General features: G+C 42.8%; 1 long non-coding RNA gene across 1 annotated transcript in view; it reads left to right on the top strand.

Moving 5' to 3' along the window:
• The window catches only part of LOC132508002 (uncharacterized), a 429,503-nt gene that overhangs the window by 140,364 nt on the left and 274,316 nt on the right, over positions 1-14,823 (top strand). The gene's annotated exons all lie outside the window — the stretch shown is intronic.

Here is a 14,823-nt window from a genome sequence, read left to right as displayed (position 1 = left end):
GTATTAAACCCTCCCTGTGTCCCTTCCCCAATTAATTTACCACCTAAACTTTAGCCGAATGAGACCTGCCCTACTTATGCTACTTAAATTTAGTCTTGCCCTCTGCTCCCTCCAAAACATGCTCTTTATATGGGTTTGTCCCATATTCCCTCATCCCCTCTAAATAGGACACTTGTTTGAACAGTTGGTTCTCATGGTGAATAGGATATGCTTCAGGGGTGTCATCTACCCTTTCACTGAGATGCCAAATGACTCTTTATATATATATATCTTTATTGGAGTATAATTGCTTTACAATGTTGTGTTACTTTCTGCTGTACAACAAAGTGAATCTGCTATGTGTATACATATATCCCCTTATCCCCTCCCTCTTGAGCCCCTCTCCCACCCTTCCTATCCCACCCCTCTAGGTCGTTACAAAGTATCAAGCTTATCGCCCTGTGCTGTGCGGCTGCTTCCCACTAGCCATCCATTTTACATTTGGAAGTGTATATATGTCGATGACACTCTCTCATTTCGTCCCAGCTTTCCCTTCACCCCCTGTGTCAAGTCCGTTCTCTATGTCTGCATCTTCATTCCTGCCCTGACACTAGGTTCATCAGTACCGTTTTCTTAGATTCCATATATATGCGTTAGCATACAGTATCTGTTTTTCTCTTTCTGACTTAGTTCACTCTGTATGACAGACTCTATGTCCATCCACCTCACTACAAATAACTCAATTTCGTTTCTTTTTATGGCTGAGTAATATTCCATTGTATATATGTGCCTCATCTTCTTTATCCATTCATCTGTTGATGGACACTTAGCTTGCTTCCATGTCCTGGCTATTGTAAATAGTGCTGCAATGAACATTGTGGTACATGTATCTTTCTGAATTATGGTTTTCTCAGGGTATATGCCCAGTAGTCGGATTGCTAGGTCATATGGTAGTTCTATTTTTAGTTTTTTAAGGAACCTCCATACTGTTCTCCATAGTGGCTGTATCAATTTACATTCCCACCAACAGCGCAGGAGGTTTCCCTTTTCTCCACACCCTCTCCAGCATTTATTGTTTCTAGATTTTTTGATTTTGGCCATTCTGACTGGTGTGAGGTGATACTCATTGTGGTTTTGATTTGCATTTCTCTAATGATGAATGATGTTGAGCATCCTTTCATGTGTTTGTTGGCAATCTGTACATCTTCTTGGGAGAAATGTCTATTTAGGTCTTCCGCCCATTTTTGGATTGGGTTGTTTGTTTTTTTGATATTGAGCTGCATGAGCTGCTTGTGTATTTGGGAGATTAATCCTTTGTCAGTTGCTTCATCTGCAAATCCAAATGACTCTTGATTCTGGCATGTTCTAGTACCTTGCTGTTAAAAGTGTGGCCTGCGGACCAGCAGCATGGGCATCCCCTGGGAGCTTGTTAGAAATGCAGAATCTCAGATACCACCTTAGACCCTCTGAATCACAGTCTGCATTTTAACAAGGTCCCTGATGATTCAGATTACTGAGACGCACTGCTCTAGTGATTGTTTCACACTAATATCACTGGATACATGATTTAAAAAACCTACAGTCAAATATGGGAAATGGTCATATTTTAACCGACCCCCCCCCGCCCCCTGCCCCAGGTTCACAATGCATACTGACTTAATAAAGGCTCTGATAAAACCTGTAGTGAATAAACCAATATATTTTGTTTTTACTCCATAATACGTTTGAAACTTACTACCCATGGGTCCCCTGTCACATGATAACTATTAAACATCCTTAAGAATCCACAATCTATAGGACATATTTTGGGAGATGCTGAGCTAATGGACATAATGTGATGAAAGAAAGCAAATCACCAATTAGGTACTTCTTTGGATTTCGGTTTTCTCACCTATGCAATGGAGATAAATCTTGACTTATTCATGGCCAAGAAAAAGATGAAATAGATATGACAGCCCTTTGAAATTTAATTAATTGATTCATTTAACAAATATTTATGAGTGCCTTCTCTGTTAGTAGGTGTGGAGGCTACAGCAATGAGAAAAGCAGACATAGTTCCTACTTTCATGGAGCCAAAAATCAGTTTCAGGTGAGTTGAGGACTAAGCTCTGTAAACCACAAATGTATGCAGTGATTCCCCTGAGGTAATCAACTGCTAAAGGAATCCCATAAGTGTTAGTTTAACTCAAAATTATTTATTTAATTAGCAGAATGCCTTCTCAAACCCACAAGGGAGTAGGAGTACCTACTGGGTAATAATAAAGATATTAACATTTATAAAGAACTTTCAAATACGTACTTTTTAATCAGTGGCATGCTGGCAAGCCAGCCCCTGATGTATAGTATTTGCCAGTTTCCATGGTGTAAATACTCTCACCAAGGCCAGTTAATTGCAAGCTACTAATAGGACATCACTGAATATGGGGATGGGAAGATTTTCAGATTCAGAAAAGTTGCACACTATCAGTCCTTGTGAGCCAGTACAAACCAGCTGCAGCACATCATGGCATGGACCGTTCTAAGTAGTTCACATAAAATAAATCGTAACCACTCTGTAGGAAAATATTCCATTCTCCCATTTTACAGATGTGAAAACTGAGGCACAGAATGATTGCATAACTTTTCCAAGATCATGCAACTAGTAAACGGAAGAGCTGGGATTTGAATCCAGGGACATATGATTCCAGATGCCTTAGCTTTAGACAATATAGCCAGTGCTTAGTGGAAAGTTCTGATGTAACTCCTTCGGTTAGTGTCAGTCAACTCCACCTCATTCATTCATGTATTCATTCTACCAGGAGTAGTCAGTGATGGGGAATATACTTTGGCTGAGATGCTGATAGTTGCTCCACTGGAATGAAAGTATTCTATGTGAGGACTAAAATAAACCACCATTTGAGTGTGGCTAACACTCCTGGTGATAGAGTTGTACTTTCATGGGACAGCCACCAGCTTCCCTTGGTTTGGCATTCCAGATAAACTGAGATTTGGCCCAAACTGTTCTTCAGTAACTGTGCTAAGAGATAATGATAGAAGTTCAGGTGGGCACGCAGATAGTATAGTTCTTGTTATCTGAATGGTAGACTATTGTCCTGGATTAAGCTAAGGTTATTCTATCCAGACTTTAATTGGTTAGGATAGTGTATTAGATTGCTAGGGCTGCCATAACAAAGTACCACATAGTGGGTGGCTTCAACAGGAGAAAGTTATTCTCTCAGAGCTCTGGAGGCTAGAAGTCCAAGATCAAGGTGTCGGCAGCATCTGTTCTCTGAGGGCTGTGAGAGAGGATCTGTTACTTGCCTTTCGCCTAGCTTCTGGTGATCGGCATTCTTTGGCTTGTAGAAGCATCACCCTGATCTGTGTCTTCATTTCCACATGGCATTCTCCCTGTGTACATGTCTGTGTCCAAATTCCCCCCCCCTCTTCTTTTTTTTTAAAGAAGATGTTGGGTTTTTTTTTTTTAAAGAAGATGTAGGAGTTTATTCATTTATTTTATTTATTTTTGCTGTGTTGGGTCTTCGTTTCTGTGCGAGGGCTTTCTCTAGTTGTGGCAAGCGGGGGCCACTCTTCATTGCAGTGCGCGGGCCCCTCACTATCGCGGCCTCTCTTGTTGCAGAGCACAGGCTCCAGATGCGCAGGCTCAGTAGTTGTGGCTCATGGGCCTAGTTGCTCTGCGGCATGTGGGATCTTCCCAGACCAGGGCTCGAACCCGTGTCCCCTGCATTAGCAGGCAGATTCTCATCCACTGCGCCACCAGGGAAGCCCCCCAATTTCCCCTTTTTATAAGGACATCTGTCATATTGAATTAGAGCCCACCTTAATGACCTCATCTTGACTAATTACAACTGAATGACCCTATTTCCAAATAAGGTCACATTTGGAGGTACTGGTGGTTAGTACTTCAACATATGAATTTCAGAGGGGATACAATTCAGCCCATAACAGACAGATCTGTTTACAAAAGCAAAACTCAAAATAACATGGCTATAAATGAAAAGTTTAAAGTTAAAATGATATAAACTAAAAGTTATTTCTCTGTGACATCGTAAAGGCTAGAGGTGAGGAGTACAGGACAATACGGCAACCCTGCTCCACGGAATCCTTTGCTCACCATCCAAGCATGCGCCCTTATATTCAAGGTCCAAAATGTTGGCATCCAAGGTCCTAGGCTGTGGATTAAAGGAAGGGACAGAGGGCTTCCCTGGTGGCGCAGTGGTTGGGAGTCCGCCTGCCGATGCAGGGGACGCGGGTTCGTGCCCCGGTCCGGGGGGATCCCGCATGCCGCGGAGCGGCTGGGCCCGTGGGCCATGGCCGCTGGGCCTGCGCGTCCGGGGCCTGTGCTCCGCGGCGGGAGAGGCCGCGGCGGTGAGAGGCCCGCGTACCGCAAAAAAAAAAAAAAAAAAAAAAAGGAAGGGACAGGAAAAAGGACTGCACCAATTGCTTCTTGAAGAAGGTTCCTAAGATCTGTACATATTACTTTGCATATATGCTATTATATCTGTATTTAGTAAAATGACTACATTTTGCTTTAAGAGAGGTTGAGAAATATAGTTCTTATTCCATGCAGCTGTGTGCTCAGTAAAACTTGCTATTATTTGAAAGAGTGGACCAATAGATGTCAGCAGTCAACCAGCAATCTCTACCGCAGATTATAAGAGAAAATAACTAAAATTCCACCACCTGTTGGGAGGGGACAGGCTCTTAAGGTGTTGAACCATTTCTAATGCCAGTTACCTCTCGTGGGGAAGACATGAATCTTAGAACACAAGCATTCTCTGGGAGGCTGAGTCTTAGCTAAAAGGCAGAGAGGACTTTGCTCAATCAGGCCTTTGAAGTGGCACAAGGGTGTGCAAAAGGTTAGGTGTTAAACAGAAAAGCAGTCTTAAGGATGTACATTAGAAACTAGTTAATATCACATTCCAGGAAAGGCCTTCTTTTTCTTTCTGGAAGTCTATGGGAGATGCGGTACTGGCTGAAAGCCCCTGGTGAGCAGCACTTATTTTGCAAGCCAAATTTATTTAGTTTTATGACACTCTCTGTGTTTATTTCTCTTTTTTACTCAAGAATTTACTATATTTTTGATCATTTCTTTCCTGTTTCAGCTGTGAGCCAGTTATTGAGTCAAGGGATTCTGCTCACACTTTAGATCAGAATGTTGAAATGATGGAGTGGAGCCCACCTAGGGCCCTATGGTAGAGGTAGTAGCAATTTCTCTGATTGCAGATGTGATACCGGCGTGGTCCATCACCCCGTCCTTTCCTACTAGCAGAACTTTCTCTAGAGCAGACTTTGGAAGTTTGGAGTGTGTATTTCATTAAAGAAGGCTACTTTACCTCACTCCAAGTTAACATCTTCCACAGTCCAGTGCATCCACTCCCAGAGCTCTCTCTTCTTTTCTCCCCTAAGCTAACATGGGGTTACTTAGACCACTGATTCTCTGCTCATTCCCTGAGTTCAGTACCTGCTGGTCCATGGCCACCAATATGCTGAACCAAAAGAGGACTAGTTAGTAACTTTCTTCCTGCTCTGATAACCTCAGGAATCAACAGCAAGGAAAAAAAAAAAAAGAGAGAGAGAGAGATTTGTAAAATTCCTGAAAATTTGACCCTGGGTTCTCACGCTGGTACGGAAAGGTCTAATAAATCACTGACTCTTGAACTAACGGATGACATGACAAAAAAGAGTTACTCCAGATTTGAGAAGTTGCATCAAAATCCGTGTCAAGGGGCTACAACCAAAACAGCTTTATGAATATCAGAAGAATGAAGAATGGCTTAAGGGAGCCACAAAAGAGAGTTCTGATGAAAATCTCCATCTTCAGGAAAGCATAAATCTGCTTTACCGAAAGGAAACTTAAACAGGGAAGAAGAGAGTAAATAAACTAAGTGAACAGAACAAGGGGTTTTCCTGTTCCAACACATCTTCCGTTCACAATATGAAATGTTTCCACCAAACGCTGAGTTTGTTTTCCTATCCCTACAACCTCAGCACAGAAGTTAATTCAACCTTCAGATAAGCTTACTTCTGAAGATTCAGGAACAGAGCAATAATTTTTATCTCTTATAAAATGTGATTTTGAATTTTCTATACTTTAGTTTTATTACTATTTAGGGATTATGCAAATTACTCAAAAAGAAGCTTGATAGAATTATAATTCTTAAGATAGTGTTTTATAAATACAGATGATTTAAATTTGAATATTATGAGTGAATTATTTTCTTTTTACTCTATCTCTAAATAATCAAAGTATAGTATTTTGTCGATTTTGTTGTTTAAATGAGTTCACTAAAAAAGCTATAATAGGAATTTTATTTGAACAATTGGAGATAATTTGAAATAAACTGGGGGCATTTGAACAAAGTAATTGAAGACAGTTGGAAAAAAGGCCATTTCTGTGTATGCCCAGAGATGTATTTACTATAGTTATAAGGCAAACATGAGAGCAACTTGATGTTTACTTAAATAACTTTTGGTCCGTTTTTAGAAAATATTTCAGAGCCTTTGGAACTCAAATATTTAATAAAGTTAAGAGGCTTCTCTTGATTTGGAGTTTTATTAAAGTGAAAGTTTAAACTCACTTGCAAAAATGGAGAAGTACTTTTCTTAGTCACCTTCCCAATTTATTTGTGAGTTACAGACTCTGTCTTTCTGCTAGAAATGTTCTGCCCAGCAATTAATGCATCTAGTCCAATGAAATTATGGCGTCCGAAGGAAAAGTCCATGGAAAGAGGCTGGAACCAATGATGGAGGTTCTGGGAAGATGAACAGAAAATAAGCTGAGCCTCTGAGCCACAGGGAATGCCTGGTAGGGGCAGGGGGGAAACACAGGGGTTTTTAGGACACAGACATCACAGCTTACGTAAGACTAGATGTTCAGGAGAGATGGTTTGCACACTCCACTTGAATCTGAATACTTAGTTAGGGCTGGGAAAGGAATTTAGGAAAAAGAATATGGAAAAAAATTCATTCATCTGGTTAACACTAGATGGCAGTGAATGATAGTACTTATCAAAAAATAGGAATCGGGTGTCATTAATAGTGGTATTATGAACATATTTGGACTGTCTTGACATAGAACAACAATAACAACAACGAAAATCACCTGATCACTCTTGCCTTGTTTCCTGTTCTAGCTATAATCCAAATGATCTATAAAAGACATTATTTTTCTTCCCTCGTCCAAGGGCAACTACAGTTTTGTCTCAATCTTCTGTATTACACTGGGTTTCTCTAGTCTTCATTTTTGTGCTGCCTTGCGTTGTGATCTTTTACATTTATACACCTTAATGTAAATATCCTTTTTTTTTTCTTTCAAAAAAGAGCTTCTGTATAAAAAGAACTCTTTGGAAACAGGGGCACAGTTCATCCTTTGATTGTTATTGTCCTCCATTCCTAGTCAAATGCTTTAAATGCTTTGCACTTGGAGCGCTCTTAATAAATACTGGATCTTTTAAATATACAATATATTTTGTTAGTTTTTGTTTTGCCATATGTGAAACAAGCCTGTGGCAATTCTTTTCCACTTGTTAGTCTCGTCCCCTGAAAGTGTATAATATTCCTAAAGGAAAAGATTGTGTTATATTTTCACATCCTCAGGAAGTAGAATATTAGCATCTTGGACCATCAGAGCTGAAAAGGACCTTAATAGTCACATGGTCCAACTCCATCCGTTTCCAGAAGAAGTAACTAAGGTTCAGAGCCCGTTAGTAACTTGCCTGGGGTCACTGAGCAGCCCTTTAGAGAGGCATTAGAAACAGAACCAAGGTATCTTGGCCAGCAGAGTGTCTTCATTAGTACTTTTTAAGTTCCCAGGCCGAGGTGCTGAACGAAAGTAGGTTCTCTCCAGGCTGGGGTCCCGGGCTGGGGGAAACGTCCTGTCCACGGTCACTTCTCTCAGCCGGCTTCCGAGGCTTTGAAGTTCTGGGAGATGGCACAGGAGTCCGGCGCACGCTCTGCACGGCGGGCAGACTGATGGGATACGAGGCCAGTTGTCCTTTAGGCCACTGAAGCAATCCTCCTCGGTCCCCAAAGGGCGACTGCAGGTGTCTGAAGCTCTCTGCCTCCAAGAGGAAAGAAATGTCCCCAATACTAAACTTAAAGGGGAAGAGAAATTTGGGACTCGGTCGGTGAAGCTTCGCACACCCCAGCCTGTCACCACCCACGTCCAGGGGCGACTATGGCAGCGCAGGTGGCCTCGCAGGTGGCCCGGGTGACAGCGCTTGGGGCCAAGCGTCCCGCGCCCACGCCCTCCGGCCGCCTGCGCTGCGCTGCGCCCGGGCCGCGCGCCACCTCCGGGTCCCCGCCTGACGCCGGTCCAGCGCTCCCTCCGGAGCAGGATGCATGCCCAGCTGCCCCGACTCCGCGCTGGTAGCGCAGGCAGGAATGTTCCCAACTGTCAGCGGGGCAGGGCCGCCAATCCGGACTCCCCTGACGCTCGGAGACAACTTGTAAGAGTGGAGGGCTCACAGGACAATACGCAGGAGGGTCGGCTGGGTGGCTTGGGGCTGCGCTTACTGGCGAGAGCGCTGGGCCGCGGAAGACCGGAGCCCTTGAACCAGGGGAGACTTGACTTGGTTCGCCCTGATTCTACGTCCTTCCAGCCCCAGCTAATCTCGGGCTTACAGGAATATACACTCGCTCTCTGAAACTGTGGAGCCACTCTTGTCTGTTGCCCAAAGAAAAAGAATTTTTTGAAAAGTTAAAAAACAAAAACAAAACTTTCCTGAGCTTAAGAAATCTGCCAACTTTTACCCAATTCGAGATCTCTTCAGGTGTTTTCCTGACAGACAGCCATCAATCACCGGCACAGGTGAAATCTTAGATGGTCCACAGTTTACCTCACACTTGCTTCCTCTAACCCCTGCCCTAGCTAGCCTTCTTGGTTAGCATATAACTTTTCCTTTTTAATTTTATAAATTGAAAGATGAGTAGTGTGGGTTCTATTTTTCCATTCTTTCCCCTTCTCTTTATACACAGCTCATTTCCCCCAGTATTTTTAAATGAAATATTCTATCTAGACCAGTCCACACCCTGGTTGTCTTCCTATGGCTATAGTCTCACTTATTACTGTGTCCTTTAAAAGGTCTGGATGCAGCAGGAGCTCTGTGGCCGTTCCCTCACTGCATCTAGAGAAGAGAGTGGCCAGTGATACATTTTATCACTGTAGGATGCAAGAGGAAGACATTCATGAAAATGTGAGAAGCAAGAACTTAATACCCAGGAAGGTCAACTGTTTACAGGAGAGGAGGCCAAGAGAGGCTGAACCTGACACAGCCTGCAGGTCTTCTATGAACAGGAGCCAGTATTTTTCTTCTTTGGGGCATTTTACCTTCCTATTGAATGTCTGTTCCATTTCAAGATTGGAAACTTAAATGCAGAATGTGTGTTGCTTTCATTTAGTTTGAAGACATCAAAGATGGGAATATGCCTGTTACAGTCTTGAGTACTTGGTAAATAATGGGCTGAAAAGCAATTTTAAGTCTGACAAACTCTTCACCTATTGGTGAAAAACTTCCAGTCACTTTTAGGTAATGAAAAGTTCAGTCTGAAAACAAAAGGTTATCACCGAATTTCACATGCTTCCTCTGTCCTAGGCTGGCTTGCCTTAGAAGCCTGCAGTGTGGAGAGGTTGTGTCGTATTGGCCCCTCTTCTCTTTCCTCATTGGTCCCTCCTTCCACATTCAGTATGCTGCCTCTGTCTCTTACAGGAAGGGGAAAAGGAGGAGAAGTCTTCATTGATCAGTGCAGCTCTAATCTAACATTGAACCCCTTGGGTACGGCAGGCATCCAAAGTGAACTCGTAAGATGCTACTGCGAGTTCTTAAGAGTCTTTTGCTGGGGACCTCTAACTGCAGCTCCCTGGTGTGGGTTCTGTCGCTCTGTTAGTCCCTTTTGCCGTCTCACTCTTTCCCTTTTATATTTGATGTCACATATCCAGCCTTTTCTGGCTTAGGTTCTTCATCCCTGGCTGGAAGCCCTCTAGGGAAGGGTCCTTTACGAGATGGCTAGTGGCTGACTCCTTTCTATAGGGTCTGTATGTGGCCCACAGGAAGTACATACCTTTACCCACTTCATGGAGATGCAGCCTGCTGTGACTTTAGAAGTACAGGATTACGGTAGTGGTACTCAAAGGGGGGCAGAGAATGGGAGACAGGGACATTTTGGTTGTCACAATTGGGGTGGGGGAATGCTACTTGCATCTAATAAGTATGTCACTGAATGTCCTACAATGTACAGGAAAGCTCCCACAACAAAGAATTAGACCCAAAATTCCATAGCTCAAGGTTGGCAAACACTGGATTAGAGGAGCAACTTCTGGACACTATAAAAGTCTATAATACCCTGCAAGAGTTAAAACTGAAACAGAACAGAGACAGAAACTGAGAAGAGTCATCACTTAACTGTTCTTTAGAATTTCCAGAAGATTTGGCCTATTTATGCCCTGTCACTGTGCATGGGCTCATGTGTAGGTCTAGTTATAAGACAATAAAATACTCTCAAAATGTGCTCTAGCTACCCACGTGGAGGTCCCTCGATGCTGGATCAATTTCTCATTAAGAGACCTTTGCTAATTCTTAAACTACCTCCTTATTTTGCATTTCTGTAAATCCACTCAGCACCACATCTGAAAATAGTAAGATTAGTCAGCATTGCATCTGAAAATAGGAAGACTTGTCAGAAACCAAAAATGAGCATTTCTGAGGTACTTGCTTTGAAGGCTTAATCACTATCACAGTTGCATTCTGAAAGGCATTATAGCAAGAAGAAGGGCAGCATTGCAGGGGCCCCTAACTGGCAAATAATGACAAAGGCACTAAGGACAAGCAAAGCTCAGCCTCACTGGACAAGCTGCTCACCCTTCAGCTGGGGAGACCGACTTTTCTTTCCATTTAACTAAACTTAGGTACGATGGAATGAATAGCATTTCATAAAGTTGGGGCTACAGAGAACCGCCCTGTTTATTTTAGAAATCGAATCACTGTCAACTTCATGTTTATTTCAGATGGCACTAGGTAATCAACAGGCAACAAACAGCAGGAGAATAGATCTGGCAGTGCCATAAGGTAGCAGTTGCCGCATGTGACACAGGAGGAAAAGGTGTTACATTATAGTGGAGAGCAATCACAATGTGTGCGGCTGCTATCACAGGGTTTTGGAAGAAATATGTAAATAGAGCAATCGAGCATAAACATAACAAGGAAATGGGCAGGTCTAAACCCTGTAGAACTTAAACACAGCTTGTTTAGAACACAGAGATGGTCCTCGTAACTGCAGCTCTCAGAGGTGCAAACGGCTTATGTCTGATTCCAGTCTGTGGTAGCAAGACCCCTCTTTACCTTGAATAAACAGGAAATTACAACCAAAGAACGCACGGTAAGACAGAGTAATGCGATCTGTATCTCTCAGCACACTAGATTGCCCTGCTCCTGGATTTATATATAAACACTGCAGAGCTTTCCATGGTAAAAGGCTAGATCTGTTTATCTCTGCATTGTGTACTTGGGAATTAAGAGAAAATTAAGGAAAAAACCTACTGTAACAGTAAAAGTCCCTAGTGTAATGTTTAGAGTATAAAATTCCTTTCCTTAGAAAATGTGGTGAACTATGTTGCAGGAACTTTTAAAATAGCTCATAGAACAGAATGTCCTTCCACAGATGAAAAATTAAGTGCACCCTGTCCTTCTCCATACCTATCTATGGCTTGGTAATGTGTCAAGCAAGCCAATTGAAAGTGAGGGGGAGAAGCTTCTCTAAGGCTCTCCATGCCTGGATTTTATCAGAGATTCACTTTTTGTCCATCATGAGGAATTTGCCTTGATGCAGAAGTGGGCTCATCAAACGCCTGCCCTGCACCGCACCTCTGTGCCGAGCCTTTGTTCTGGAAGCTGTAGACCTCCTCATTAGAGAACGCCTGGGGCACTGTCCTTCAGAGGCAAAAGCTAGAAGTGATGTCAAAGAGGTCCTGAGATTGGCTCAGGGCTGAGCAGACAGGAAGTGACCAGGGCAGCACAAGCACCCTGGGCTTCTGATTCTAGGTCAATGTTGTGTCTGTTCCTCCTGAAAATGCTCGTGGTCCCAGATGTGTGTACAGCCGGGCTCACAGACCCTCATCAGTCTGCTGGGTTCTCTCCAGTCAACTGAAACCTATTTGCATGTGGAAACCAAGCCTAAGGATAGTTGACCTAAAGGAAAGAATGAAAGATACTCCACATGCACTCATTTTTCTGGAAGCCTCAGAGAGCTGGCCCAAGTTCTCCCAAAGGTACCCTTCAAAGCAGCTGAATCTCACTTTAGCATATAGTATTTGAATACCTTGTACAAAGAAAATATGTTGCTTGTTACAGAAGCACAAACAGCACTAAGACCAACTAAAGTATATTTTTAAAAAACCCAAAGTCGTCCTATGTTTGCATTTAGCTTTTCCATTGACTATCAGTGTAACTTCAGGCTGTTGTTTCACCTTTATGTGACTCAGTTACTTCTTCTGTGAGAGGGATAAAAACAGCCCCTTCCTTACTGGAATGCTGAGTCCCACCCTTTGGGGTTCCAGCAGTTGGGGATGTGGCCCAGGAACTTGCATTTTTAGAAAAGCTCCTTACGTGACTCTGATGAACAGCTAGACATAGGAACCACTGGTTGCAATAATTCCAAGAACATAAAACTACTGTCTCAGGAAAATAAAAGACATGTATTTATTTTTTGGCCGCACTGTGAGACATGTGGGATTATTAGTTCCCCGACCAGGGATCGAACCCGTGCCCCCCTGCAGTGGAAGCATGGAGTCTTAACCACTGGACTGCCAGGGAAGTCCAAAAGACATTTATATTTGATGTGAACCTAAACCAGGCATTAACCTGGGAGAATGCTATTCTAGTTCACGAAATATTTAAATTCAGCATGTATAATTTTATAGACAAATTAAGAGGGGAAAGAAGAGCAGCCAGCTCTTTGGTTGCTGGCAGGATTTTCTCAGCGAATTTGTATAGAGTACTTAGAACAGTGCTGGGTATATAGTAAATGCTCAAAAGATGTTAGCAATTATTTTCGGTATTGAGTAGAAATGTTACTGTTTAGTTTAGAAAAATTGTAAGTAATCTTTAAAGAGATGAGTAACCAGCTCTTTAAGTGAGCAAAGTGTCTTTTAGAAATTACATATAAATATCCATGCACATTAAAACTTTATCTAACACGTTAACTTCTTACATTTTCCCACCAAGCAGTTTTGGATAGCTCTCTTCTTACTCTCACTTCACGTTTTTCGTTTTAAAACTGATATTGATAATCTTTTTAGCCTTCTGAAAAACACATACCAAAAATTACCTGGAAAAGGCATAATGTTCTCATTCAAAGAAACTGGAGCTGGAAACATTCTTTAGTTCATCACTGGGACAAATGTTAAAGAGTATTTTGAAATGCATACCAACTAAACATATACATCTATAATAAAATTCCAGAAACTTTTCCTGCCTTGTATGTGTTTATAGTACAAGATGTATCTGAAACAGACGTGATGGTTTGAAGGTGTAAGATGTTTGGGTTTGGTCGATTCATTTCCATGAGTTTCTGAAGTTCCTTATCCTTCCTTCACGAGCCTCTTGCACCTTGCAGACATCAGCCCACTTGTTCCTTGTTCTTGGGACAGGGTGACACTTCTTAGCAGATACAAAATGACTAAGTAACTTTTAGTAACGTCAATTGTGTGCTGGGTCATTAATGCAAGACCACTTTGTGACCCTGCTCAATTCTTTTAACCCTTTCTTCTCTCCAAGGTGTCCCTTAGCTAGAGCACCAGCCACTATTAAAACATGATCATAAATCATGGTTATTTGTCCACTAACCCTTCTTACGATACCAAAGGAAAAAAGAAAAGAAAAGAAAAGAAAAGAAGCTCAGGCTCACTTAGACAGCGTCTCTGCTCTTGATGAATCTTTATGGAACCTTATCTTATATTTTTAACAGCAAAGCTCGGGCTCTGTTTTACTGAAGCTGTTTATATATCTAATCAGAGTGGATCAGGAAATGTGGTTGACAGCACAGGGCTGCCTGAGAAACCTACTTGCTGGCCAGCATTAAGGCCACTTTTCAGCTTGAAGGCGTGATCAATGGAGTGTGTCTGAGGCTCTGTTTAGATTAAGGGAAATAACGCACTGGTGGCCACATTCATCCCAAGCAAATCATTTTCCCTCACGCGGGCTGCAGTGAAAAGCTTTCCAATAAAGCGCTGGCAGGATTAAACACAACCAGCTCCTCACGCGCCCCTCCTGTGGTGGTTGGCTGCAGGCTGGGAGGAGCCCAGGCTCTAGCCTGACTGGGAGGATGGCGTTGCAAGAGAGAGCAGATCACACGCTGCCCTACCGCTACCTAGCTGGGTGTCCTACGGCCAAAGATTGGATCTGTCTGAGGCTTTGTTTCATCACCTGCGAAATGGAGATGTATGAGTCAGGGTTCTCCAGACAACTCTCTCGCTCTATCTAGATCTACAAATATATCATATACATATATATGTATATACATACATACATACATGTATATATACCCCTGACTGGGGCGAGGGAGGAGGTACAGACTAGCTGAGGCACAGAACGACGCCTCATCTTCAGCCTTCCTTCGCCTAGAGTCCTGGGTCAAGGTAAAACTGGAAGAGAGCAGTGTTCCCCAGAGGATTGCCCACTGGCTCCAGCGGGAAACTGAGTCGGGGGCAAAAGCTTCTGACCCTGGGACTACAGACGAGCAATGGAACTGAAGAAGAGGGGGAAAAAAACTACAATCCCCGAAAGACCGTAAAGCGTCCACCTTACTCATGCGTAGACCCCGCCCCAATTCGGCGGTTGCCCGGCAGCTCTT

Source organism: Lagenorhynchus albirostris, chromosome 17 (genome assembly GCF_949774975.1).
Source record: "Lagenorhynchus albirostris chromosome 17, mLagAlb1.1, whole genome shotgun sequence".
Lineage (NCBI taxonomy): Eukaryota > Metazoa > Chordata > Mammalia > Artiodactyla > Delphinidae > Lagenorhynchus > Lagenorhynchus albirostris.
Note: the sequence above shows the minus strand (reverse complement) of the source record. Positions and strands in the feature narration are given on the sequence as shown.